Source organism: Petaurus breviceps, unplaced genomic scaffold (assembly GCF_028583685.1).
Source record: "Petaurus breviceps papuanus isolate PSGF00001 unplaced genomic scaffold, PetGlider_PUasm1.0 90849, whole genome shotgun sequence".
NCBI classification, from domain to species: domain Eukaryota; kingdom Metazoa; phylum Chordata; class Mammalia; order Diprotodontia; family Petauridae; genus Petaurus; species Petaurus breviceps.
Window position 1 is genome coordinate 14,695,043 of NW_027187361.1, and position 27,783 is coordinate 14,722,825.

The 27,783-nt window shown below is 37.7% G+C and overlaps 1 long non-coding RNA gene across 1 annotated transcript in view; it reads left to right on the forward strand.

The window, feature by feature from the left end:
- The first annotated feature begins 12,712 nt into the window (after positions 1-12,712).
- Positions 12,713-27,783, forward strand: part of LOC138149850 (uncharacterized) — a 284,229-nt gene continuing 269,158 nt past the window's right edge. The window contains exon 1 of the long non-coding RNA XR_011165437.1: positions 12,713-12,898. This is a non-coding gene — a long non-coding RNA (uncharacterized lncRNA). The remainder of the gene's footprint in view (positions 12,899-27,783) is intronic.

Below are 27,783 nucleotides of genomic sequence, written 5' to 3' on the forward strand. Positions count from 1 at the left end.
TCTGAGGATGGATTTGAACCCAGTCTTTGTTATTGCATACCCAGCTCTCTATCCTTTGCAAGGGTTAAGAAATGAGTAAGAGGAGAGAAAGTAGATGTGAGCAGACAGCTTTTTGAAAGGAGTTTGACTGAGACAGGGATATAATCTATAAGATGATAGCTTGAAATCATGGTAGAGTCTACTGTAGGTTTTTTTTTAATGGAGGAGACTTTAGTGTGTGTGAAAACAATAAATAAGGAACACTTTTAAAGTGAAAGGGTAAAGATTTGAAAATGGGGATTCTTGTGGATACAATCTGCTGGAGAATATGGGAAGATATGGGATCAATTGCACATGTGGAAGGGTTGGGCTTAATAAGGACAATTCAACATGAAAGTCAGGACTCTTTCCTTGACTCAGTTAATACTGTTATCATTATTTGGGAGGGGCTAATAAAAGACACATTGAATAAATTTTGAAATTATCCAAAATGGGAGGGATGGCTATAACAATTAACTGGAAAATGATCTTGAGAGGTCAAAGAAGTGGGAGTAGCAAGTGATATGAAATAGAACAGTCCTGCATTTAAATTCAAATTACACATATTAACTCTGAAAGATACATTTTATAACAACAGCTCATTTGAAAAAGTCTCATGTGTTTCAGTGAACTAACAGTTCAATATCATTCAAATGTGAGGTGTAGCTGCTAAAAATGCTAATTTAATCTTAGACTCCATTAATAGATGTATAGTGTCCAAAGGGAGGGAGGTGATCATGGTCAGAAAACAGCTGGAATATTCTTTCAGTATTGCATGACACATTTTATTGATGAACATTGGCTAGCTTGAATGCTCCCAGGAGATAATGAGGACACTAGAAATTATGTTGGTAGGTGAATAGTTAGGGAATATGGGGTTATTTAGTCCAGAGAAGAGGAAATAAAAGAGGAACATGATCATTGTCTTCAAAAGTGTCAAAGAACAGATAGACTCATCCTGTGATTCCCCAAAGAAAAAATGGAGAGTCAATTGGTGGACATCACAAGGAGGAAGATTTTGACTCAATATAAGAAAGACTTTTTTTTTTACATTTCCCATTGTCTAGTAATGAAATAGGCTTACCAACAAGAATTAACTTCTCTCTTGATGGAAAAATGCCTACTGATATGTTTCTGTTAGAGTTTCTTCAGTGGTAGTTCCCTACTCCAATGACACCAAAATGTAAACTAATCTTCAAACAAAAACTAAAGTTGCATTGTCAGTCAGATTTTATTTGCTTTTACTTCTTTGGCATGACTCAAATTAATATCCACTCTTTTAATAATGATGGAATATAATACAAGGTAGCATTAGGTTGTCTATTTAGCTCTACTCTCAAATATTGTAAATAATCAATTTAATATGGAATACTTTTGTAAACCTGAAAAGATTTCTATATAAAATGGCTTATTTTTGGATTATTGAAGGGTTAAATGTCAATTGATCCTCTTGCTGGAATTCTTATGTATAGAAAATGTGCTTCTATGTTGAAACAAACAATATGGAGGACCTCAATAGGTATATAGAAGGGACATATCAAGAATATGCTATGCTTTTCATAGTCTGTTGAGTCAAAATACATCTTGCCATCCATGCTTTATCTAAGACTAAGGCATTCAATGAACATGTATGGTTATTAAAAGAATATTTCTCAGAGAGATACTTTTTTTTACCTGAAATCAACAGCTTAATGAAAGTATTTCTGTTTCTACAATGTGCCATGTCACCTGTATAGCACAGAAACTGGGAAATGTTATAGGATTCCTTTACACATGGGTTTTTGAGAGAAAATGCCTTCGCAAAGGCATATTTTGACTAAGCAAAATATGACATTTATAATGGCAGAAGACAAGGCCAGAGAGACTACAGCACTGCATGTCAAAAAAATTAAAAGAGAAACTCTTGAAATCTGTACTGTGCCTATGCAGACAAATAGCTTTTGGCAATAAGGTCAGCAGAACACAGGAAAGCAAAACTTCCTAATTTCCATAGATCAGATATACCAGCCTCTGATAATGTTTGCAAAGGGTGCTTCAACAATATTATGCTCATAGATTCATGGATGTGGAGTGTAGATTGTCTAAAAATGCGGGCAACTTAAGAGAAAGTGCCATTGAAAATCCTTCAGAAAGAAGCACATGAATTGTCATAGTGGTTTTCATCACTTGGCTTTAATGATTTTTTTTGAGACATAAATTTGTGTCATATTCAGTGATGGTGGTCAGAAGGTTTTTCAGTGGAACAGCACCTCAGAATATAGCAATTTTGCAACAGTAATCATGCAAGCTCATGAATGCTAGATGGATGTTGTATGTAATGTCTATTTATCAACAGCAGGTAATCAATCTTCTTGGAAAGGCCTTTGCCAAAATAGTTGACACCACCATTTATTTTTTTTTTCAAAATTAGAGTGCTTTTCTGTTAATATGGCTGGAAGATTCCATTAAGTATAACTTTTTCTGATTGCCATACCTTTAACATAAGGGAGGGGAGAAATCTTCTCTCTTTAAAAATTAATAAGATCTACTCTATCCAAATTAACCTAAATTCAATTATAACCACCAAGTTGTTGCTATTGTTGCTTCAGAGAATTAGTAAATAATTCTGTTCTCCTGCTCTGTCTTCTGTAATCCAAATGCAAACAGGATTAGTTGGGTCTCCTTAAATTCCCTCAGGTTGTCTGAAGTATGCATTCAGATAAAACACCACTTGGGATTCTAATCTCTGTTAGAGTACTATGAAGAATAACAAAACTCATGTTCAAAAGGTAAGGGAAATTAAAAACACCATGAGCTAAAAAATCTAAATCCTTGACATCCTTCAGAGCTCCTATGCAGAACAGCAGCAATGTGTGTTGTCCTACTTTATGGATTCTGTTTCAGAGCTTTTTGATTATGCATTTTCAAATCACCATTGACAATAGGCTCCTGGCACTGTCATGTTCCTAGCCAGCAAAGGCTATGCTTTTGAAGCAAAGAGCAGTCTCAGAAAACATTTATTGAGCACATGTTAATTACTAGGACTAAGATACACAATCATTACAAAAGTCTCCCTAGGCCTGTGTGGTATTGACCATCAGAAGTGGACCTTGGGGCAACAGACACATGAGATGTTATGTGGGAAACATCCTGGATGTCTTTCTGAAATAGAAAGTGGAGCAGGAGGACACAGTGAAACAAGCATGTGAGAAAGTGGAGCAGGAGGACACAGTGAAACAAGCATGTGAGAAAACACCTGAGGGCCCCAAATGACCACAAATAAACTGCCTCAGTGCAACAATTAATTCCCAATTAAAAATTATTAAGCTACTAATATATACCAGAAACTATCCTAGGAACTGGAGATACAAAAAATAATAAAAGTTATCAAGGAACTGACACTCTACTGGAGAAAATGACATACACAGATCAGGAAATACAAAATATATGGATAATAAATGCACTTTTAAAGGACTGCAAATTCTGCCAGAACTCTCCAAATTTAATAGCATGGAGTTGCCCCTTTCTAAGTTACACCATAGAATTTCATTAATCAAAGGTATAGCTCATTCAGGCTTGATAACAATAACTCATTGGGGACATCTTATGGTATCAGTTGTCCCCATATATATCACCAGATTTGAAGGATTACTCTTTCTTCCAGGTTTCATTGAATTCAAGGTAACTTCAAAGTTTTTAAGTTACCTAGTCTAAAATGAGCTAAGTCCTGTGATACTGTAAGAATCTGGGGACTGATTGCTGAAACATAGTTGGTGACTTCTGACGAATTATGGCAAAAGTGGAAATGCCCCAGGACTAGAAGTGTAAATTCCTGGATATGAGTATTATAAGAGAGAAAAAAGGTGGATTCTTTAAATTATGGGTTGGTGAATTTAGTATTGATTCTTGGTAAAGTTCCAGAACTAAAGGAATGATTTACTTAAGAAGGAAAATGATACTAAAGATCATCCCATGGTCCTGAGTCTTCATGATTTTGTAAAAAAAAAATTTCTCTAAACTAGACTTCCTTTTTTTTTTTGGACAGGGTTACCAAACTGACAGATCAGAAGAATGATATAGAAACAGTATGCACAGATTTGAGTAAAGAATGTGACGAAGTCTTTCACAATATCTTTATAGAAAAGATAGAGAGATATAGATCCCTTGATAGCATAGTTATATAGGCATGGGACTAGTTAAGTGACCAGACTCAAAGTGTGTTGATTGATGGCCTGATGTCAATCTGTAGAGTTTTCACTAATGGATTATACTCTTTGAGCCTTTACTATTCAATATTTTTGTTATTGATGTTTTGGGTATAGATATAGATGACATGCTTATCAAATGTGAATATGATGCAAACTTTGGAAAGATAGATAGTACACACTGGATTATGACTTTTTTGTCTCAAATATTTTGAATCAATATCCATAGGGCTCTAGAAAAGTAGGAATGAAATAAAACATGAGATTATTTTTTTATTAATGAAACATACTACACCAGGTTTTAAAAAATCAAATCCAGAAGTACAGTCTAGGGGGCATATAACTAGAAAACAGTTAATATGAAGATTTGAGTCTGTAAGTGGACTCTAAGTTCACTTTGAGACAGTGGTGTGACATAGCCAAAAAAAAAATCCTGATGCAAATTTTGAGTGCATGATATTGAAAATTAAGGAAGTTAATAGCCTTATTTTATACTTTTCTGGTTAGAACAAATCTAGATTATTGAATAGAGTTCTGATGGACAGATTTTAGAAAGTAAGTTGACATAGAGGAGTATATCCATGTTGACTGAGTTAGTAAAGACACTTGAAATCCTATCATATGAGGTTTGGTTGAAAGTAGTAAGAATATTGAGTAGAAAAGAGGAAATTTATGGGGGAAATGGTAGCTGTCTTTCAAAATATGAGGTACTATTTGTGGAAGAGGAACTGTAGTGATGATTGCATATTCTTCTTATGTCAATGTAGGAACAGGAAGACTAAGTGCTGCTAAGCCCTTTTTGAATTAAGGAAGTTACTAATTACATAATTACATTTCCTTATGTCCTTTCCCACATTCCCCTCTCCTTTCATCTTGCTTATAATGATTTGGAGAGAATAACTTGGGTTCACTTGTGCAACTGATGCTTTCCTATGGTAGAGTCATAAAACAGACACCCCATTGGTACATTGAAAGTCTTAATAAATCATTTTCGTCCACCAATCCAATTCAATTTCATGAACATTATTGAATGTGTTCTCTGTGTATGTCATTATGATTGGTACTGCTAATGGTACATGGTACTGGTAATTGGTACATCCACAAACAAATACATAAGCAGTTCCTATCCTCAAGAAGCTAAAAGCAACATGTGCCTGTAGAATAGTCCTATTTGATGTTCTCAGAAATGATTAGTATTGCTTGCTTAATAGTGTAGATGTGTTCCCAGAAAGGTGAATATAAACCAAATTTCTATACATTAAATCATAATTAAAATATTAATGTTATGATATGTTCCCAAGGGAAAAATATCCACTAATAAAAGAAATGGAAAATATTCATCAATAAAGGAGTTAAGATTGTGGCAAGATTTATGGTTTCTTAAGTATTAAAAATGTGGTAATACTTTTCAAGAATTTTCTATCTCCACTTCCCCCCCCCCCCACTATCACTCCTTCTTTTCCCAATTGTCATTGCCCTATGTTTCACATTCAGGTTCCAATACCTTAGTTCCAGTCTCTTCTTTTCTGTTTCAGTACTGTTAATTAATACTTGATCTCAAATTCAGTATTATAGATCACCAATGTTGCTATCTAAAGCATAATATACTCCTGCCCATTAGAGGTGTTTAAGTTCTCCAAAAATCTTTTATATTTTCTCAGTTTTTCCTCCAGTTTTCTAGGTGGTACCTAGTAGACTGAAAAAATATTTAGTTTAACATCTAAGGGTCTGTAATGGGAATGCAAATTTGGAAGATCTTCCCTGCCCCTAGGCTAAAGTGCACCTGAAGCCTGGGGTGGGAGGCTTGTTTTTCAGTAGATACTTTTTGATTGGCTAGTGGGTCAATAAGGTTGTTACATTCTCTGAGCCAGGAGAAGGCTATATAAGCCCTGATGTGAGGATTTTTTTTGGGGGCTCACTTTGAGAAGTGTTCTGTGATTTGATCTGTATTCTGGGAAGCCGTTGTCCAGGGTCCCCCCGGCTTTGAAAAACCCAGATGTGGAAACCCAGATGTTGACTGGGTATGGATGTAATGGTTGGACAGTTTGGAAATCTGTCTACTTTATCTGTTTCTGTCTTGATAATTCTGCCTGTATACTTTGAAGTTCGGGGTGCTGACCTTTTCCCCTGAACAAGGTAAAGGATATATGTCTGACTGATTAAAGTAAGCTTGTTAACCCATTTTGAGTTGCTTTCCTTTAACAAAGCAGATCCAAGAACCTGTGTGAGCAGCCACCCTAGGGACTCCAGGGTGCTTTCTGCTACAGGGTCACTAGCTTATTCCCAGTTTGGTACTGAAAAAAATCTGGCTCAGAAATATCACTCCCATAGATCCTCAACAGAGGAAGCAGTTAGCATACTCTAGACCTTTCTTTCATTTCTTGGGTACCAGCAAAACATCCAGGCTATTCATCTGTTGTCTTTTGCACTCACTGGGATTGGCCTGCTTCCTTTTCTAATCTTGCATTTCCTGAATGACATACCTTAGAAAACTTCTTGCAATTTGCTTTTTGTTGGGAATATATTGTTAGCCTGCTTCCATCAATTATATCTCCTTACATTGTCCTTCGGGTCATCTACAACTTTGATTCTTTGGGGATTATATTCTAATATTTGTGACCACATAGCATCACTGGAAGAACACTGGTGTTAAAATGAAGAGTTTGAGTGTTGGAGATCAGCTTGGAATCACAAGGGCTAGAGTTGGGAGGACATTTACAATTAATCTGGTACTATGTCCTTATTTTATAGATATAGAAACTGAGGCCTAGGATAATTAAGTGATACTTGCCCAAAGTCACACAGATAGCAAATGAAAAGGTCAGAATTCAAACCTAGATCCTTAGAGTTGTTTTTTAAAAAAAATCGCACAATTTCTTTGACCCAGAAATATTACTACTAGGTCTGCATCCCAAAGAGAGAAAAAGACCTATATGTACAAAAAATTTATGCTAGTTCAGTTTTGGGTTTTTTTTTTGGTGGTAAAGAATTAGAAATTGAGATAGTCACCAATTGAAGAATGGCTGAACAAGCTGTAGTTTATCACTATGATGGAATACTATTGTGCTTTAAGAAATGGCAAAGGGATCAGTATCAGGAAAAAAACAACCTGAGAAAAAATTATATAAACTAATGCAAAATGAAGTGAACAGAATCAGGATAAGATCATATACAGTAACATCAATATTATAATAATAATTAACAATGACTTAACTAATCTGACCAATAAAATAAACTACAACAATTCCAATGACTCATATTAAAAAAAATGTTATACCCCTCCAAAGAGAAAACTGATGTATTCTGAGTGCATATTAAATCATATTTTTTCACTTTATTTTTCTTGTTTTTTAATGCTACATGTCTAATATGAAAATATGTTTTGTATGACTTCACATGTATAATGGGTATCTTATTGCTTGTTTTCTAAATGGGTGGGGTGGGAAAATAATTTGGAACTCAGAATAATTTAATGAATGTAAAAAAAGAAAAGGGAAATGGTTTATTATCTTGGACTCAGAGCACTCACTGCATTTAAACTGAGCTCCATTGTCAAAGCAAAACAACCAAATAAAACCACTTAACAATTAATTTTTTTTTTTGTTTTTGAAAATGGTTCTTCCTATTATGCCCAGCCTGGTAGTACAGTGATTGCTCATGAGCTGATCCAACCACTGATTAACACAGAAACTTTGGCCTACTGTTTAGTAACCTGGTTTCTCTCCCCACCTCCACCATTCCCAGGGGCTTCGGTGTTGAACACTCAATTGGATTTAGCCCTACTGTAGTTTAGAACTCTCCAGATTAAGTGATTTACCAGCCTCAGCCTTCCTAATGGTAGGAACTACAGGTGTGGGACATTACATCTGACTAGAATATCCCAAATGCAATCTATCCCATTATTTTATTTCTATAGTTAGATCCTGATTAGTGGGAATAATGAATCCCCTGAAGTGGTGGCATTATTTGAATTAGCACTGCATATTTACATTAGGCTGGAACCAATTATCATTTTTTATATAATTATAACTTTGAATAGTATCAATTCAAGTACATGAGACCACCTCAGGGGATTCATTATTGGCACTAATAGCGATCTAGTTTTATTCAGTTCTGGGGCCAGCTCATTATTCATCTATAACAGCTATCATGGCTATATGACTACCCTACTCAACCTTCTATGCAATTGCATAGACATTCAATTCTTTTTGGCATTTAAAGCTCTTTAAAAATTGGCTCCATCTTGCTTTTTTCAGGCTTTTGACACATTGCTCCCAAAAGCAGACTTCTTATTATTGTGTATATTATTCCATTTTTTAGTTCTCTGACTTATACAAGTTATACTCCACATATATGTCTTAGAATTCCTGGCTCCATTCAAAGTCCAGCTCCTGTATGAGACCTTTACTGATCTCCCATGTGCAAGCACCTACTTTGAAATTACTTTTTATTTATTTTGTAAATGTCCTGTATGTATCTGCATGTTATTTCCCTTGATAGAATGTAAGTATCCAGAGAAACGGAGAGACCTCATTATCTTACTGTCTCAACAGCAGTCACCCAGGATAAGAGAGTAGAAGCAAACTGTAATCTACATCAAGGGAGGAAATACTCTACCAGAACATATATTCCTTCAATAGAAAGTAAGCTCCTTTAACACAGGGAAAATATCACTTTTGATGTTGTATCAACAGTACCCATGACAGTGACTGACACCTAGTAGGCACTTAAAATTCAGCATGTTACTTTCAAAACTATGTTGCTTGCCTGTGTTTCCCTCTGAATTTTTATCTTTGTTCTGTAAATTTTAATTATCCTTCAAATAGTTTTATTTATCCTCTTCTTCCTGCTTCTTCTTCCTCCTACTGTTCTTCAACAATTTGCTCTGTTAAAAAAGAAACAAAATTGCAATTCTTTTTAACAAGTAAATGGAGTGAAGAAAAACAAATCCCCAATTTTCTATGTTCAAAATGTCTCATTCTATACTTTTAATCCCTAGCCCTTCTGCCAAGAGATAGAAATAGAATACTTTACTATCAACCTTCATCATGCTCTGTAGTACTGGTAGGTTATTTCATTGTCAAAAGTCTTTAATCTTTTGGAGCTGTTTTTCTTTACCATGTTGTTGTTGCTGTATGAGGTGTCCTGGTTCTGCTCATGTCACCCTGCATCAATTTATCTAATCTTCTCAGGATTCTATGAATGTGTTTAAAGGTATCACATTACAAAGTGAATTAATTTCTCAATATTCTACAGGAAATGAGATCAGAAAGAATTAAGACTAATAACTCCTATTTATACATCTATATTCCATCCATTGGAGTATAGAGGTAATACACTAGCATATAGACATTATATATGTAGCGTGTATATGTATATATATATGCATGTATATTTAAAACTCAAGTGAATATCTATCCCATAAATCTAGATTCTTTGCCCTTTCCCTCTATTATTGTTTTAAAAAAAGTTTAATTACCTTTATTTATGTGATGCTTACATTGTCTAGGACTCAATGAACATTTCCTAGAGGCAGCTAGATGGTGCTGTGGATAGAGCATTAGGTCTGGAGTCAGGAAGAACAGAGTTCTAATCTTGTTTCAGATGCTTACTGGATGTCTGACCCTAGGCAAATTGCTTACCTTCTGTCTCCTTCAGTTTTCCTAATTGTAAAATAGGGATAATAATAGCACCTCCCAAGGTGTAACACCAACACAATATTCACAGCACCAATGTTGACTATGAATATCTTAGGGTGGGGGCTTGGGCACAAGCACCACATCTTTCCCCCCTTGAACAAATAGGGCTTAAAATTTTGGGATAAGGGGTGAATGTCTCTTCTCCATTGCTACTTCCTGCTGAAATTGGGTGTAGAGCTGTCAATGCCTCAACAGGTCCCATTCAAGAGGTCAGTTCTTTAGCTGGCATCCATAACTCAGTCAACACCAGGTCCAGGTCCACACATCACAGTCATGGACAGAAAACCAGCTTACACGATAAGGCATCTGCCAGTGGAGCGTACTAACTATGCAGGAAACAAATCTCCAAAACAAGTTTAACAGAGAAAAAGTAAAAAAGAAACAGATATAGAGTCAACTATGCTTCTGGAGTCCATGAACTCACTATCATAGCCTCATTCACAGTAGAATATATGACATTGTCCTCCTTGTTCTGTTTTTATGGCTTGATGTACTGCCATAAATTCAGCATATTGACTACTTCCACCTGTCCCAGTACTTTCTTTAATCTGAGTTTCCCTGAAGGTGTGGAAAACTTGAATACAATGGTATAGGGAGATATGTAGAGGGCAGTTCTCACTTCTCTTTTATGTCTAACATCAAGCCCCTTTTCTTGATATATTTTGCACAGTTCATTTGTTGGAATACCATCAATTTTTCCAAAATCTACCTCTGTTTTCAACAGAGCTGCAAACAATTCTTTTCTTGTCAGTCTATTCCCACTTTGAATCTGCTGGGTATTTACTCTTCTCTCTAAAAGAAATCTATCTTTTTCCCATTCTCTTAAGTCACTTAGATGTGAAATCTTATCCAGCACCTCCAAAAGAGGGTGCCCTATTTCACCAATTAGTAGAGTCAGAAGTAGGTGCTTATAAGTAGGAGGAGCCATCTTCAATATGATATTTCTGTGAGGAACTGCTAAGAGGATATCATGACACTCATTTGCATCCCCAACCATAATTGTAGTTTTCATTACCTTCTCCCTTAACCTTCTCATACAGTCTGTAAGTGAATACCAGGTTCTCTCTCCACTAGATCACATAGAATCACTGAGATACATTTTGTTGCATCCCTCGGCAGCTAAAGCTAATAGATTCATCATATTGTTACATCCTTGAGTATGGTAAAGTCTAAAAGCTTTCTGGACAAAAGGATTCTGACAAATACCTATAAATTTCAAGAAATTCATGCTATCTACTCATACTCCTCCAGTCCCTTCACCACTGATTCTCACCATTCAAGATGCTAATGATTCTCCCATCCTTTGAGTGAATCTGCTTAATGTATCAGTAAACTCTTGCTGAGTTAAATCCTCAATAATATCCCTGAACTCTGTTTGTCTTTCCCAATTCTTTCTTCTTAGTATGGGGTGAACTTCTGCCCTTGTAAAAGCCTGGTCATGTAACATTGTTTCATTCTGCACCCATGCATTCTCCTGACAGCTATTGCCAGGGCATCTAGGTTCAGCCTCTGCCAAAACTGTATGAACCTTCCTCCTGTTACTTTTCTGCTTCTTTTTGAGAGCTAAATTAACAGTTATTTCTTCTACCACATGAGAGACTCCAGCTTGCTCTTCCAAAGAAGAGCTCAAACACTGTGACAGAAAGATTCTTATTCAAAACAGCTAATTTCTTCTCTGTCTGAGTTTTTTCATCCAATGGTTTGTCCCTGCTTTTACATATGATATGTAACCTGTTAGTAAAACCCAGCATCTTCTACACACCCTTTCCAGTTCTATCCCTGGTTTTATTGGTATTTCTTGAAAACATGTTTCTAAATCTTTAGATTCTCCCTTCTGTAGCCTTGATTCCCAGTTTTCACAGAACCCTGTACTTTTAGCCCACTCCCTAATGGGAAAAAAGGCAAATCCTCCCATCCTGGGATATCCATTTCTTCTTCTAAATCCCTTCTGCCTTCAAATAGAGGTCCAATATTTCGTGATCCCACCCACATTGCCCAGTGTAGCTCCAGCACAATATTCACAGCACCAATGGTGGCTGTGAATATACCAGCACAATGCTCCATTGCCAAACATAACAGACTTTCCATATAGAAGACAGAAGCAAAACTTTTATTCAGACACCAGAAAACGAAATACCAACACCAGAAAGTCAAATCAATCATAGGGCAAAGAAGTTAATACACCACAGCACAGCATGAAGCCACACCATCCTTTAGCCTTTCCACAAATAAACATTTTCTCACCAGCCTATCTGTCTCCCTGGGTGTGTCCTCTCCTCCCTCCATCTCTAACTGCTCTGACTCCCAGCTTCCTGTTGACTCTGCTCGACCCTTCAGCACACTCCTTCCACCACAGGCTCCATGTGATTACATTCAGCCTGTTAGGAGGCAGGGAAGATCTTCAAATTATGCAAGGTTTTCAAATTCCCTTAGGCTTATTAAGGGGCAGGGAAGTTTTTCAAATTACCATTATGCAAGTTTGTTGTGAAGATCAAATGAGATAATATTTGTAAAGATCTTAATACAGTACTTGACATATAGGAGACACTTAATAAATGGTTGTTTCTTTCCTTCCTACTACCAAAAAACCTGAAACAAGCAAAACAAAATGAAAACTATACCTATGAAGACCATCTGTCTGTCATCCCAGAATGTTATTTGTTTTGAGATTTCCTATTGAAGTTCAATTCTGGCAGCAAAGACAATTATGCTCACATGTGTTTTTGATCTGAGCTCCCCAAAATGTCATCTGTAAAGCAAATGCTGAGTTTCCACCAGTGAACTTAGTGTTTGAAAAACTACCAAGATCCACTCCAACCTCAATTGGCAAACTCCATCTCAGAACTTTTTCTTTTTCACAGGCACATAGAAAGCAAAGTTTTTCAAAAGTTTCTTGTCTCTTATTCTTAATGATCATTTGAAGGGAAAAAAGAAGGATGGAGTTACCGGACTCAAGTTCTCCTTTCAAGTAAGACTATAGGCTAAACCTGGGACAAGGTAATATGTTACAAGGAGCTTACTGGAAATTCAGTCTACAACTTTATTATTTTGTTTTTTAAATTTTTTATATGTATAAGTGGAAATTTGTCTCAGTTAAAAAGTCGCTGTCAGGAATATCAACTTGAACATTTGTTTCTTTCATTTCATAGTCTTTTGGTATTGAGTATGGGACATCTAATTATTCAGTGGAAAATCTGTTCACTTTGCCATATGACATATTGATGTAAAAATTGGGAACAAAATTGGGCTAATTTCCTATGATCTTGCCTGGTCTTGGACTAAGCTGTCAGTATAATGTAAGTTACTCAAATAATATGAGAGATGGGTCTTCTTGAAAGATGGGTCTGTTTTCTATTTGTCTGTATATCCTCAGCACCAAGTATAGTGAATAATGTTTAGTACTCACTGTTGGAATTGAATTGAATTTGTGGGAGACATCCTGTGTAATAGGAAAAAAAGGCTGCTGCCCTTAGATACAAGTATTACATAGAGTACTTTCAAACAAAAGGCTTTATTTTTTAAATTTGCAACTCTAAATTATCCAACTCATATTCTTTCAGGTCAGAATTAGAATGTTCTAGGATTGTTTCTTTTATTTTCTTTGGTATCTGGCTGATTATTAATCCTTACTTTCTTTAAGCTTGCTTAGCTATTAGGTTGCCTATTTATTTGAATTTATGTCCATATCCCTCATCTTTTTTTGCTTTTTGGAGGGGCAATTGGGGTTAAGTGACTTTCCCAAGGTCACACAGCTAGTAAGTGTTAGATGTCTGAGGCAGGATTTGAACTGAGGTCCTCCTGACTTCAGGGCTGGTGCTCTATTCAGTGCTCCACCTAGCCACCCCCATATATCCCTTTTCAAGTTTAGACTAGGCAGGCAGTATGAAATTGTAGAAATATTAGTGACTCTGGAGTCTGAGGATGTGGATTCAAATCCTATTTCTTATATTCATTGTCTGTAAACTGGAGCAAGGTATTTATCCTCCCAAGACCTCAGTTTCTTCATACATAAATACAAAATGATTAGAGGAACTATTCTCTGATGTCCTTAATAGAGCAAAAATAATCGTCATTTACTATACAAGCAATTATTACCTATTGTTTGCTGGAAGAGAATGGGCTGGGAAAAGCTTCTGGCAGAAAGTCAGATATGAGAAGAGTCTGAGGAAGTATGAGGAAGCCAAGGGAAGCTAGGAGTCAGAGGTGAGGAGGGTTATGATAGCAGAGATAGGGCATACCCAATAGGAAGGCATGGACCAGGAGATGAAATGTGAAGAATGGCAAGTAGCCCACATAGATGGATCAAAGAATATGTGAAAGAGAGTAAACGTAAGACCGGAAAGAATTTTAAATAGCAAACCGATGATATTATATTTGCTCTTGGAAGTAATAGGGCAGCTAGATGGTACAGTGATAGATCTCTGGACTTGGAGTCAGGAAGACTCATTTTCCTGAGTTCAAATCCAGTCTCAGCCACTTATTAGCTATGTGACCCTGGGCAAATCACTTAACTTTGCTTGCCTTACTTTCCTCATCTGCAAAATAAGTTGGAGAAGAAAATGGCAAGCCACTCCAGTATCTTTGCCAAGAAAACCCCAGATTGGGTCTCAAAGATCTGGACAGGACTGAAAATGACTGAACAATGCATTAAACCTGAAAGTAAGAGGAAACCATTGGAGTTTATTGAGCACAGTAGTGACAGCATTAGATTGAACTTTGATGACTCTAGAAGTTGATTGGAAAATAGACTGGAATCTGGAAAGACGAAGTATAGAGACCAAATAAGAAGTTATTTTAATAGTGTAGGTGTGTAGTCATGAGAGCTTGCATCAGGGTGGTAGCTACAGGATGAGATGAGTTTTCTAAAAGACATTATATGTGTAGGAATCAGAAGATTTGAAAATAGATTGAATAAGTGGAGTAAGAGAGACACTGAAGAGTCCAGGGTGACATTAAGATGGTAAGGGTAGCTAACTGGGGAGATGGTGGTATCTAAAAGATGCCATGTGACAATAAAAGTAGGAATTGTCATTTCTTTGCAATTTTTGAATTTATTTATGCTATGATCTATACAGAGATTTGTGATTTTGTCATTATGAAGATTCAGTTACATTTAATAGCACTTAAGTACTTATTATGCCTTGGGCTCTGGGGATATAAAGAAACAAAATGAAATGTTCCTTGCCCACAAGGAATTTATATAAACCACTGCTGCAGATTGCAACTGATCTGTGGCCCATTATCTTATGATTTGAGGATGAGACCTAAAATGTATCCAACAGAAAAAATGTAGGAGCTTCTATTTCCATGTTGCTACACTACAGGATTTTGCAATCTCGTAATATTCTGCCTCTGCCCCTTCCCCCCACCCAAACATAACTCAAACAGAGAAGCAAATTAGACAGTTTAAAAAATTGCGAGAAAGTCTCACATTTAAGAAAAAAAAAGTTCCGCCGTGGCCAAGCCCGGGAAAATGCCTGTCTCCATGGTCCTTAGGGCCAGAACAACTAGAAAACGGAAGCTGCCACACTTCAAATAGGACACAATTTGCTTCTTTTGCTCTCCTTGTGGGTAGCTCTGGTAAGGAATTGAATGACCCAGCACATTGTCACCACGCATACAGGACTTTTGATCATTCAATACTTAACTGCAAGGGAGTGAGCCTCCTACAGACTCCCATTATAATTTAAAAGGAGCCAGGTATGTAAATGAATGCAATGGATGTCACAGTAGATGTATGTATCTGTATGTGTGTGTATATTCTCTTAGAAAAGTCCCCAAACCCCGATTTCTATTTCCTGGCCCCCCCCCCCCCTCCGCCGCCACCCCTTCCACAGAGAATTGAAGAAAGATCTCATAAGGAGTTTTAATCGGACTCCCAATGTAACATGCATGACACAGACATTTGGCCAAATGCTGAAGAAATGTGCCTTATTTATTCAGTACTTTAGGAATCTACAGGGAAAAGTGCCCATGGCAAGTTAGGTTGCAGTAACAATCTGTGCATTTTAAACTGTCTGCATCTACTTAAGTTACTGTAACTACTCCCAGTAGTATGATTAAATACAAATAGTGTTTCCATATATTTTAACCACAGCCCTTTCCTATTCTGTGCTGGAACAGATACTTAAGATACAAGATTCTCAAATGAAATACTATCTTTGGGAATAATTGCCCAAATGTATATGGTTATTGCTTGTAAGGTTGTACATACAAGTTAAAATTAACAGTGCAGTGAGACATCATTTCTAATCCACAGAGAAGGGTGATAAAGGAATTAAAATTCTTCCTCCTCTTCTACATAAGAGGGTTTCTTGTGTACCTTGGCCTCCATCTGTCAGGGAGACACTTAATAAAATGCTAGTATTTGTCAATTGCATGCATTTGTATGGTGATATCTAATTATATTTTTTCCCTTTGTTAATATTCTCTCTGAAAGAGGGGACTACAGGACACCATCAAAGAAATGCATGGTCCTAAAATAAATTGGCTCATCATGAGCTGAGAGCAGGAAATAATAGGTGGACAGCCCTGGTGCTCCATTGGTATCCCTAAGATGCCAAGAAAACGTGGGGGCTTCAATCATGGGGTGAATCCTCTCTTGTGAACAAAAATCTCATAAGATGAGCAGGCTTGGGTGAGTTGTGGTGCACATCATTGTGCATCACAGATACAAAATCAGATCTCAGATCTAGTAGAATATTTGAATATAAAGGAAACTAAAGGTGATATAATGGTCATATCGAAGATACATTATGTCCCTGGTTAAAGGCAAGACAGATATTCATTGGCTCATAAGATTATAGATTTAAAACTGGAGGGAGACCTTGGAAGATAATACAATCATACATTTAGAGGGAAGGGAACTTAGGGTTGATTTAGCCTAAACTCACTTGTTTTACAATTTGGGTAAAGTTAAGTCTCAAAGGCAAGTGACTTCCCCAAGACCACAGTTAAACATATGTCAGAACTGTTATTTGAAGTGATGGCTGATGACTCCAGACCCAGTCATCTTTCCCCTCTTGCATGACGCCTCTTATATTACAAAATGAAACAAAAACCAAGATTAAAGACAAAAAAATCAAATGTTATATATTAAGCGTCTGTTGGGCATAAGGGAAGCTAGGTGGCTCAGTGGATAGGAGAACTTGGATTACAATGTGCATATTTATTTATACATATATGTATCAATCAATAAACATTTATTAAGCACCTACAGTGTGCCAGACATTGTGCTAAGCATTGGGGATACAAAAAGAACAAAAGACTGTCTTTGCCCCATAATCATATAACTCATTTATAATCTAATGGGGGAGACAGCTGTAATGCCAAGCAAAGGCAACTTCCCAAGGTTCAAAATACCAGCATAGGTGCTCTCTATTTTATTCAGTGACAAATTCAGAACAGAGGGAATCAAAATATGACATCAATCAAAATATAGCATTTATTAAGTGTGATTCAATAATCTCCAAGTACTACCCCCAAGTGTGATTTAATCAATACTACCCCACCCCTGGACATTACATTCATTTAATCAATCACAAAGTCCCTCTTCTAAATACTAATCCACCTCCCAGTTCAGCCCTCTCTTTTCAGTCAGCAAGTCCATCCCACAAGTGGGATTAACAAGCTCTGGGTTTTAACACAATTAAACCAAAAACCAAGCCAATACAGGGGGATCTTTAAATTCCATTAGTATAACAACAGCAAGCAAGCTAATAGGTACAAACAAGATACATACAGGATAAAAAGAAAATGATTAAAAGAGGGAAGGTACTGAATTAAAATAATTTGGAAATACCCTATAGAAAATGGGATGGGGGCGGCTAGGTGGGGCAGTCAATAGAGCACTGGCCCTGGAGTCAGGAGGACCTGAGTTCAAATCTGTCCTCAGACACTTGACACACTTACCAGCTGTGGGACTTTCAGCAAGTCACTTAACACCAATTGCCCTCCAAAAAAATGGGATGTTGGTTGGAACTTAAAGTAAGTGAAGAGAGTCAGTAGGTGGAGATGAGGAGGGAGAGAATTCCAGGCATAGGGGACAAAGAGAAAAGTCTGGAGTCCAAAGATAGAGTTCTTTGTAGAACAGTCAGAAGGCCCATGAAACTGGATTAAACAGTAAATGGTGAAGAGTAAGGCATAAGACACATCGGAAAAAGAAATGTCAAGCCACTGTAGTATCTTTGGCAACAAAACCCTGTGGACAGTATTGGCATGCATGTCCACAGGGTCATGAGGAGCTGGACATGACTGAATGACTGAACAACAAAGCATAAGGCTACTGGAAAGGTAGGAGGAAGATAAGTTTTTAAAACCTTCATATACTAAGCATAGGTTTGGGTATTAGTTCCTGATGGTGGTAAAGAACCAGTGGATTTTATGGAACAGGGGGATGATGTAGTCAAACCTATAAAATAGGGAAGTCACTTTGGTGGTTTAATGGAGGGTAGATGAGAGGGGCAAGAGCCTTGAGACAGGCAGATTCACCAGCAGTCTTAAGAAATAATCCAAGGGCGGGGTGATGAGAGCCCCATAGCTGATCTATGGAGGGGGTGACAGATGGTGAGGAGGCAAGAATGACACCTAGATTGCAAATCTGAGGGACTGGGAGAATGGTATTATCCTCTACACGAACAGGGAAAGTAGCAGGTGGGGAGTATTTAGGAGGAAAGATATGTTTATTACCCAAGTAGGTACACAAACATGTATGTATGTATGTATGTATGTATGTATATGTATATACATGTATGTATCTCAGAGAAGAGTTACCAGACTAGATTTTTTCTAGCTGCTCTCCTAAATATTGTTAATCTAGAGAAGAGCTTCCTAAATGTTCTCTACTCATGATTCCTTTTCATATTTTGGCAGTGTTTGTGGGAATTGTATGGCCTGAGGGCATGTGCAGTCCAAAGTGCACATGCTTTGTGTTCAGAACCAAGGCTGCAGTAAAGTTGTGGAATGCAATAGGGGCAAGCACTGCCAGAAACACCTTGAATTCATTATGTGTTTTATTTTTAATTAATTTTTGGTCACTGTGCATTCAGAAAACTTCTACTGTTGTCAAATTTTGGGGGCTACAACCCACAGTTTAAGAAGCATTGGTTTAGAAGGAATAATTTTTCCCTCTAAGGTAAAAGAAATTAGAGAAGTTAAAGAGATTAGAAAATACCAGACAATATACATACAAAACGATCTCTTCTTCTAGGAACAAGATAACTCAGTTCAACTCAGTCTTTCCTAAGGGAAATTTCTCTGAGGTTTCTGTGGAGGCAAATTGGAAATCAGGAATATGTTGAGGTGGTGTCCTTCTCCTACATATGTGTCACCAAAAATCTTTTTCTTTCTCCCCAGAATCAGGAATCATGTATTCTCTCTTGAAGCATGGCGGAACAAAAGTGTCTCCTCTCTCCTAAGTTCTTTTTTTTAAAATTTATTTTTCAAATGCTTTATTAACTTCTGATTTACATCATTCATTTCTGCCAGATTTTGAGTTACAAAATTTCTCCTCATTTTTCCCCTACCCACCTCCCCAAAATAGCAGTTCCAAAGGATATCCCCTCCTCCAATCTTCTCTCTCCCATATTTTATCCCATGCCCCTTTCAACTTTTCCAGTGGATCTCTATGCCCCAATGGCCTGTATATCTTATTTCCCAATTACATGTAAAATTGTATTGATAATAGTATATATTTGATTTTAAAACTTTGAATTCCAGATTCATTCCCTTCCTCCCTTGTCACCCACCCTTATTGGGAAGATAAGCAGTTCAGTATAGATTGTACATGTGCGGCTAATGCAAAACAATAACATAGTAGATATATTGTAAAAGACTGACTATATTTAGCTCCCTCCTATCTCACCTCCCACTTGTTCTATTATCTATTTTGATCCTGTCCCTTTTCAAAAGTGGGTGCTTCCATTCCCCCCCCCCAGCCTGCCCTCCCTTCCATCATTCCCCCTCTCATCCCCTTCCCCCCTACTCTCCTGTAGGGTGAGATACACTATGTAGTGTGTATTTCATTCCCTCTGCAAGCCAAATTCAATGAGAATAAAGTTTACCCATTCCCTTTTGCCTTCCCATTCTTCCCTTCCACTGTAACCATATCCCCTTGCCTCTTCTATATGGCATAGTTTACCCCATTCTGTCTCTCCCCATCTCCTCTCATTATATTTCTCTCTCACCTCTTAATTTCACCTTTTAATTATCATCCCTTCCTGTTAAATTGTTCCTGCACTCTCTACCTATGTATACCTGTAACCGTGTATACACACATTTATATATGTATTCATATGCCCATATACCCTCATATATGTGTGTGTGTGTGTGTGTATCTATTTCCTTCAACTACTGAGAAAAGATTCATGAGTTACAATTATTGTTTTTCTATCTATGAATGTTAATAGTTCAACTTTGATAAGTTCCTTATGATTTCTTTTCCCTGTTTACCTTCTCATGCATCTCTTGCTTCTTGTATCTGAATGTCAAATTTTCTATTCAACTTTGTTTTTTTTCAGCAAGAATGCTTGAAAGTCCTCTATTCCACTGAATGACCATATTTTCCCCTGAAACACGATACTCAGTTTTTCTGGGTAGGTGACTCTTGGTATTAATCCCAGCTCCTTTGACCTCCGGAATATCATATTCCAAGCCCTTCGATCCCTCAGTGTAGAAGCTGCCAGATCCTGGTTTATCTTGATTATGTTTCCACAATATTCAAATTGTTTTTTTCCTGGCTGCTTGTAATATTCTCTCCTTAATCTGGGAATTCCAGAACCTGGCTATAATATTCCTAGGAGTTTTCTTTTTGGAAGCTTTTTCAGGAGGTGATCGGTGGATTCTTTCATCTCTATTTTGCCCTCTGGTTCTAAAACATCAGGGAAGTTTTATTTGAGAACTTCCTGGAAGATGGTTTCTAGGTTCTTACTTTGGTCATGGCTTTCAGGTAGTCCAATAATTTTTAAATTATCTCTCCTGGATCTATTTTCCAGGTCAGTGGTTTTTCCCATGAGATATTTCACATTGCCTTCTATTCCTTCATTTGTTTGGATCTGTTTAACAGCATCTTGATTTCTCATAAAGTCATTAGCTTCCATTTGCTCCAATCTAATTCTAAAGTAATGATTCTCCTCATTGAGCTTTTGAGATTCTTTTTCCATCTGGCAAATTCTGCTTTTTAAGGTATTCTTCTCCTCAATGCCTTTTTGAGTCTCTTTTGCCATTTGAGTTAGTCTAGTTTTTAAGGTGTGATTTTCCTCAGTCAGGCTATTGACTCTCATTTCATAATTTTCTTGAATTGTTCTCATTTCTCTTCCCAAGTTTTCCTCCACTTCTCTTATCTGCTTCTTAAGGTTCTCTATGGCCTGTAACCAGCTTATATGTTCCTTTGAAACTTTTGGTGCAGGAGTTCTGACTTCACTGTCTTCCTCCTGTTCCATGCTTTGCTCCATTTTGGCCCCAAAATAGGAGTCTAATGTTGGAATCTTCTGTCTGCTTTTTTTCCTTTGCCTGGTCATGTTGCCCCTCAGTCACTTGACCCCTGAGCTTTTTGCCACTGTAGGACTCTGCCACCAGACAGGGGAGCTTTCGTCCCAAATGCAGGGGTTTGCTCAGCTGCCGGAGTTATTAGATGGGTGCCCTCTCTGAAGTCTCCACATGCTCTGGCAAGCTGGACACACACCCCAGGATCATCCACCCTAGACTGCAATCCAGATCCAAGCAGCTTAAAGCAAGAGTGATTACCCCTCAGACTGGTGCTTGGTCCCCCTACACTCTGCAGGCCAGGAGCTGAAGCTGCCACATGGCACTGGCTGGCTGTGCCAGCATCTTAGTGGCCTCTCACTCTGGGGGCAAAAGCCACGCACTCCCACTTACTGGGTCCAGACTGCACTGACCTCTCACTTTGTCCTTCACATCTGTGTGTTGATGAATCTGGAAATGGCCACAGCTGCTGCTGATCTGGAGTCCCTCCAGCTGGGAGCTGGTCAGGCCCGCCCTGGGGCTAAAGCCTTATTGTGGGCCTGGGCTCAGCTCCCAGAGTGCTGAGCAGGCCTGATTCCTGCCAGCCTGCCAGGCTGCCCTCAGTGGGAGGTTAGTTTTTCTGTGTCATTTTGTGGGTTTTGCAGGTCCAAAGTTTGTTCACAGTTCCCTTTTACATGGATTGGGGAAAGTCGAAGCAGGAGCTTCAGGGTGGTCCTGCTTCTACTCTGCCATCTTGACTCCACCCCCCTCTCCCAAGTTCTTAAGGCAATTCATAAACATGTTATTGATTTTCTTGTTCTCTCCACCAATGAGGAGAGTCTTCTGCTAAAATTCTTAAGTCAGATTCAATGGTTCCATATACAGGCACATATTCAATCATATTGTTTACATGAACAGAATATAAGTTCTATGAAAGAAAAGACTGCTCTTTTTGGGGAAGGGGACCTTTTTATCCACAGGGCCTGCCCTAGATTAGAGTAGACACTGTTTTATTGGTTCGTTGCTGGAACTTAAAAAAGCCATATGAAGAAGGAGGTCACTACTCCCTGCAGTTTGCAACTGGGGAAGTCACTTCACTCCTTGCTTCCATGACCTTTGAGAAGAACTGCTGTTGGGGTCAAGAGAATCTATGGTAATGGTTGCTCAGGAAGGCTTATATAGTGAGGGAGACCTCAAGTCTCAGACACACAATGGCCACATCTCTAACAAGGATTTTACCTCAGTTTCCAGCAAGATATCGGTAAATGACATCTGGGGCTTCAATTGCATAAGAACTCCTGACTAGGTAAATTTGTTTGAAGATACCAGATATTTCAATTTTGGGGTCTGTAGGTAGGCATGATTAGTATGCAGAAGAATAAAGCATTATATATGGAAGAAGCATTGTAAAGATTATATTAGGGTTGGCATGTAAGGCAACTGGAAAAAGTAAGTGTGTGGTTAAATAATTTCTTGTAAACCTTTCAAAATGTAGTTTCTGTTGCTAATAACTGGGTGGTGCACTGAAAATCCTTAACAAACTGCTCTCCAGAGAAACAAAAATTTTAAAAAAGCATGAACTCATTGCACACATTCAAGTTTAGTCTTCATTATTAAGATTTCCTCCATCACTTTCTTATGTCTAGACCTGGTCTAGAAAGTGATGGAGAAAATCTAGGTCCTTGGGTATGGCCCTCTGACTGAATCAAAGTTTTGCTAAAAGATTCCTTTTATTAAGGGGGCTAATTTTGCTAAGTTTGGATGCAAAGGGCCGCACTTTTGGACCCAGAGGACTACATGTGACTTTGAGGCCACAGATTCCCCATCTGTGGTCTAGAAAATGAATGAAATGATAAATGATATCTGTTTATAGCCTTTGTTGATTTCAGAGGCATAAATACTCATACTGAAAATTTAACATCCAGGAATCAGGAACCAAGAACTCCAGAACACTCTTAAGAATACTAATTGCACTAGGTACAATGAAGCATCATCAAATTAGATGCAGAAGAGACCTCTGGTCTAGCTAGTCCAAATGCCTCATTTCATAGAGGCAGAAATTGAAACCCAGAAAGTTAAGTGACTTGTCCAAGGTTCCACAATTACTAAATGTCATAGAAAGTATTTGGACTTAAGTCCTTTGGTTTGAGTTAGCATTTTTTCTACTGCAACATTTCTTAGCTAATTATCATTTTCAGAGTTGGCAACTTGGGAGATTCAGCAAGGAATACATAGATGAGGGCCTTGGTAGTCTGCTGGAAACAGAGCCATGGGAAAGGCGACTCTGAATCAAGAATACTGGTGAACAAGACACCCAATACAGGTAAAGAAGCCACTCCCCACTTTATCAGGAAATGATGTTTCCTCCAGCAAGATGGGAGGAAAGCTTCAAGAAGATGACAAAGCATAAAGATCGTAAGGTGGAAGTGTGCTGGCACCATCTCAAACTGACTCCCAAGAGCTGATTGTTGTCATTTCATCAAAGTAAATCATCAAAGGCGACCAATTAAAGATCAATTTATTTATTTATTTTTTGTCTAACAGGGGTGGGGAACCTGTGGCCTCGAAGCCACATGTGACCCTCTAGGTCTTCAAGTGAGACCCTTTGACCGAATCCAAACTTCAAGGAACAAATCAGATTTGATGCCAGTCAAAGGGTCATGCTTGAGGACCTAGAAGGTCACATGTGGCTTTGAGGCCACAGGCTCCCCACCTGTGGAAACTCAAGAAAGTGTTACAAAAGTTGTTAATAATTGCAGATTAAACTTAATACTTTTTTTAAAGAGCCATTTGTTAAACATTCACTATTAAAATGATAGTTGTGAATCCAAGCCCAATTTTACAAATCCTGGTTTGTAAGTACAGAACAATCAGGAAATGCTCTAGGGGGGGTTGAAGGATGTTTTGTTTTTCTTTATTTGTTTTCAATTCTTATATCATGGAGTAAAATCAAGAAGACAGAAAATAATTTAATCTGACACAAAGGAAGAAAGGAAGTAGTGCTGTGTGTGTGCGTGTGTGTGTATGTGTGTGTGTGTGTGTGTGTGTGTGTGTTTATGAGAGGCAGCATTGCATCGTGAAGAGAACTAGATTCAGAGACAGGAAGACGTAAATGTAAACCCTACCTCAATCACTTCTGGTACATGCTGGTCATGTGACCTTGAGCAAGATAATCAACATCCCAAGCAATTTCATTAGTACAGGTAGATTCTTCAACAGGCAGTCCTATACTAATCGGATCAAATGGTCATACAAACACACTTATGATATACATGTATACACATATGTGCACAGACATGCATACATTCACTGTATATATGTATTGTGCTCATATATACATACCTATGCATATATGTGTGTAAAATGTGTATATAAGAAAGCATAGTGCTAGATCAGAATGAAAGACCTGAGTTCATACTTGCTTCAGACAATTACTTGTTGTATGACCCTCGACAAGTCACTTAACCACTTACCTCAGTTTCCTCATCTGTAAAATGAAGGTAATTATATAATCTACCTCTCAGAATCTTTGGGAATAAAAAGAAATATTTATAATGATATTTCGAACCTTAAAGTGCTATATAAACACTAGTTTTTATTATTGTTATTATAGGTGTCACACCTCTCCAACTCTGTCTCTGTTCCTCCCTCCCTCCCCCCTCACATACTACTCTCTATGTCTTACCTTTGCATTTTTGAACTAGCTGTGCCCCATTCCCAGAATGCTCTCCCTTCTTACTTTCACCTCTTAAAAACTTTGACCTTTCCTTCAAGACTCAGCTTCCTATAATCTCTAACACTATGTCTGTCTCTATCCCTCTCTTGTCTTTATCTCTATTTCCTTATATCAATAAAGCTATAGAGAGACTTAGTTCTATGGATGTTGCTCTATCATTAAATAGATATTGTCTTTTGCCTCTCTGAATTCCCGGTGCTTATCACAGTACCTGGCACACAGTAGGTTCTTAATAAATGTTTATTTATTGATATAACTACAGAGAGAGAGAGAGAGAGAGAGAGAGAGAGAGAGAGAGAGAGAGAGAGAGTAGTTTTTCCTAGAGAAGCTTAAATCTTCTGAAGGGAAAGCCACTTTTTCTGCTCCATGAGGTAAAGAGAACTCACAGATTCCATCAAGAGAATGCATCTATTAAAAACTGTGGCAGTGACAATCTCCCAACAGGATAGGAACACCCTAACATGAGTGAAAAGGGAATGCACTCTCTTCACTCCATATGCTTTCAACTTCTAACAAGGAGCTTCAGAAGACTCCAAACATAGAGCCAAAGATGTTTATGTATTCATTACTGATAATTCGCAAGGGAATGAATGAAACTATAAGAGGGGACAGAGGGAGGGAATAAGCATTTTTTCATTATCTACACAATGTCACACACTGGGCACTTAAAAATTTTTCTCATTTGATAATATTATCTAATTTTATAGTGATTTGATATTTGGTAGTATTGAGAATGTTGTCTAATGAATCTGGGGAGAAAATTTTGGTTGAAAACTGAAGGACTTAAGGGTGTAGATGGTCTCAGAAGCATTGCTACTGATTGAGAGTAGAAAAGAAAAATGAGATACATGAAGGGAGAAATTGACTAAGAAAATAATATCATATATGGCATTTGGTTTTTTGCCCTAGGATACAGAAATTATGGGCATTTGGTCAAGAATAGAGTATATCCAACAAAAATCAAGACTAACCATATCACATTTGCTTCGAGATTTACTTATCTAATTTAAATGAGGTTTTTTTTTTCCTTTTGGAGGGCAATTTGAGGTTAAATGACTTGCCCATGGTCACACCGATAGTTTTTGTGTTAAGTGTCTGAGGCCGGATTTGAACTCGGGTCCTCCTAACTCCAGGGCTGGTGGTCTATTCACTGCACCACCTAGCCACCCAAAGAATAGGAAGCTTTTTGTTTTGCCTTTTTTTTTGTAGGGCAATTGGGGTTAAGTAACTTGCCCAAGGTTATATGGCTAGTTCTTTTGTGTTAAGTGTCTGAGGCTAGATCTGAACTCAGGTCCTCCTGACTCCAGGACTGGTGCTTTACTCACTGGAAATGAGTTTTAACAAAAAAAAATAGGAGGAAGACAGAGAAAAATACTCAGAGAGTTAACAAATCAGAAGGCAGCAAGAATGCCAAAAGGATGCAGTAGAAGTGCTAGAAATCCAAAGGAAGCAATTAGCAGGAAGAGGGACAGAAATTGTACATATGGAGTCAAATGTCTACTTTTTTTTGTTTTGCTTTTTCTTTTTCGAGGGCAATTGGTGTTAAGTGACTTGCCCAAAGTCACGTGGCTAGTAATTAGGTCAAGTGTCTGAGACCAGATTTGAACTCAGGTCCTCCTGACTCCAGGGCTGGTGCTCTATTCACTGTGCCACCTAGCCACCCCAGATGTTGTAGCAGCAAGCACCCCAGTGTCCTCAGGGTTTGCTGCCAGCACAGGTTCTTGGATCTGCTTTGATAAAGGAAAGCAACTCAAAATGGGTTAACAAGCTTACTTTAATCAGTCAGACATATATCGTTTACCTTGTTCAGGGGAAAAAGGTCAGCACCCCGAACTTCAAAGCATACAGGCAGAATTATCAAGACAGAAACAGATCAAGTAGACAGCTTTCCAAACTGTCCAGCCAAATCAACATCTGGGTTTCAACATCTGGGTTTTTCAAAGCCGGGGGGCTCTGGACAATGGCTTCCCAGAATCCATATAAAATCACAGAACACTTCTCAAAGTGAGCCCCAAAACAAAGCTACACATCAGGGCTTATATAGCCTTCTCCTGGCTCAGAGAATGTAACAACCTTTTGGACCCACTGGCCAATCAAAAAGTATCAACTGAAAAACAAGCCTCCCACCCCAGGCTCCAGGTGCACTTTAGCCTAGCTAGGGGCAGGGAAGATCTTTAAAATTTACATTCCCATTACAGATGTCTACTTGTTGATGTATTACAATAAAAGAATGAATTTAAATATCTTAATATGAAAAAGTAAATAGTATATAGATATGAAGTATACATAGTAAAAGTTAAAGAAGAGATTTCTTAGAAAAGGAGGTAGAATAGTATCAAGAAGATATTATTTACTTCTGTGGAGGTCTAGGAAGCTGCGTGGGAAGGCTTGCTAGAGAATATTTTGGTGAAGAGCACAAAAGGGAGAGACCGATAATTTGTAGTGAGAATATGTTACAGAAGATCAGCTATAGGAAAAATTGAATCAAAAGTTCATTTTTGAAGATACAAAACATAGAGACAGGTAACACTTATGACAGATAATGCCATCAACATCTTCTGTATGTCTCTTTGCTAAAAAACAGAGAAATCAATGAATTCTTTACTTAAATTGATGGCAATTTATTTGTTTATTCAATTATTTATTTGTTTATATATTCTTTCCTTCATTTATCTGTTTATTTATT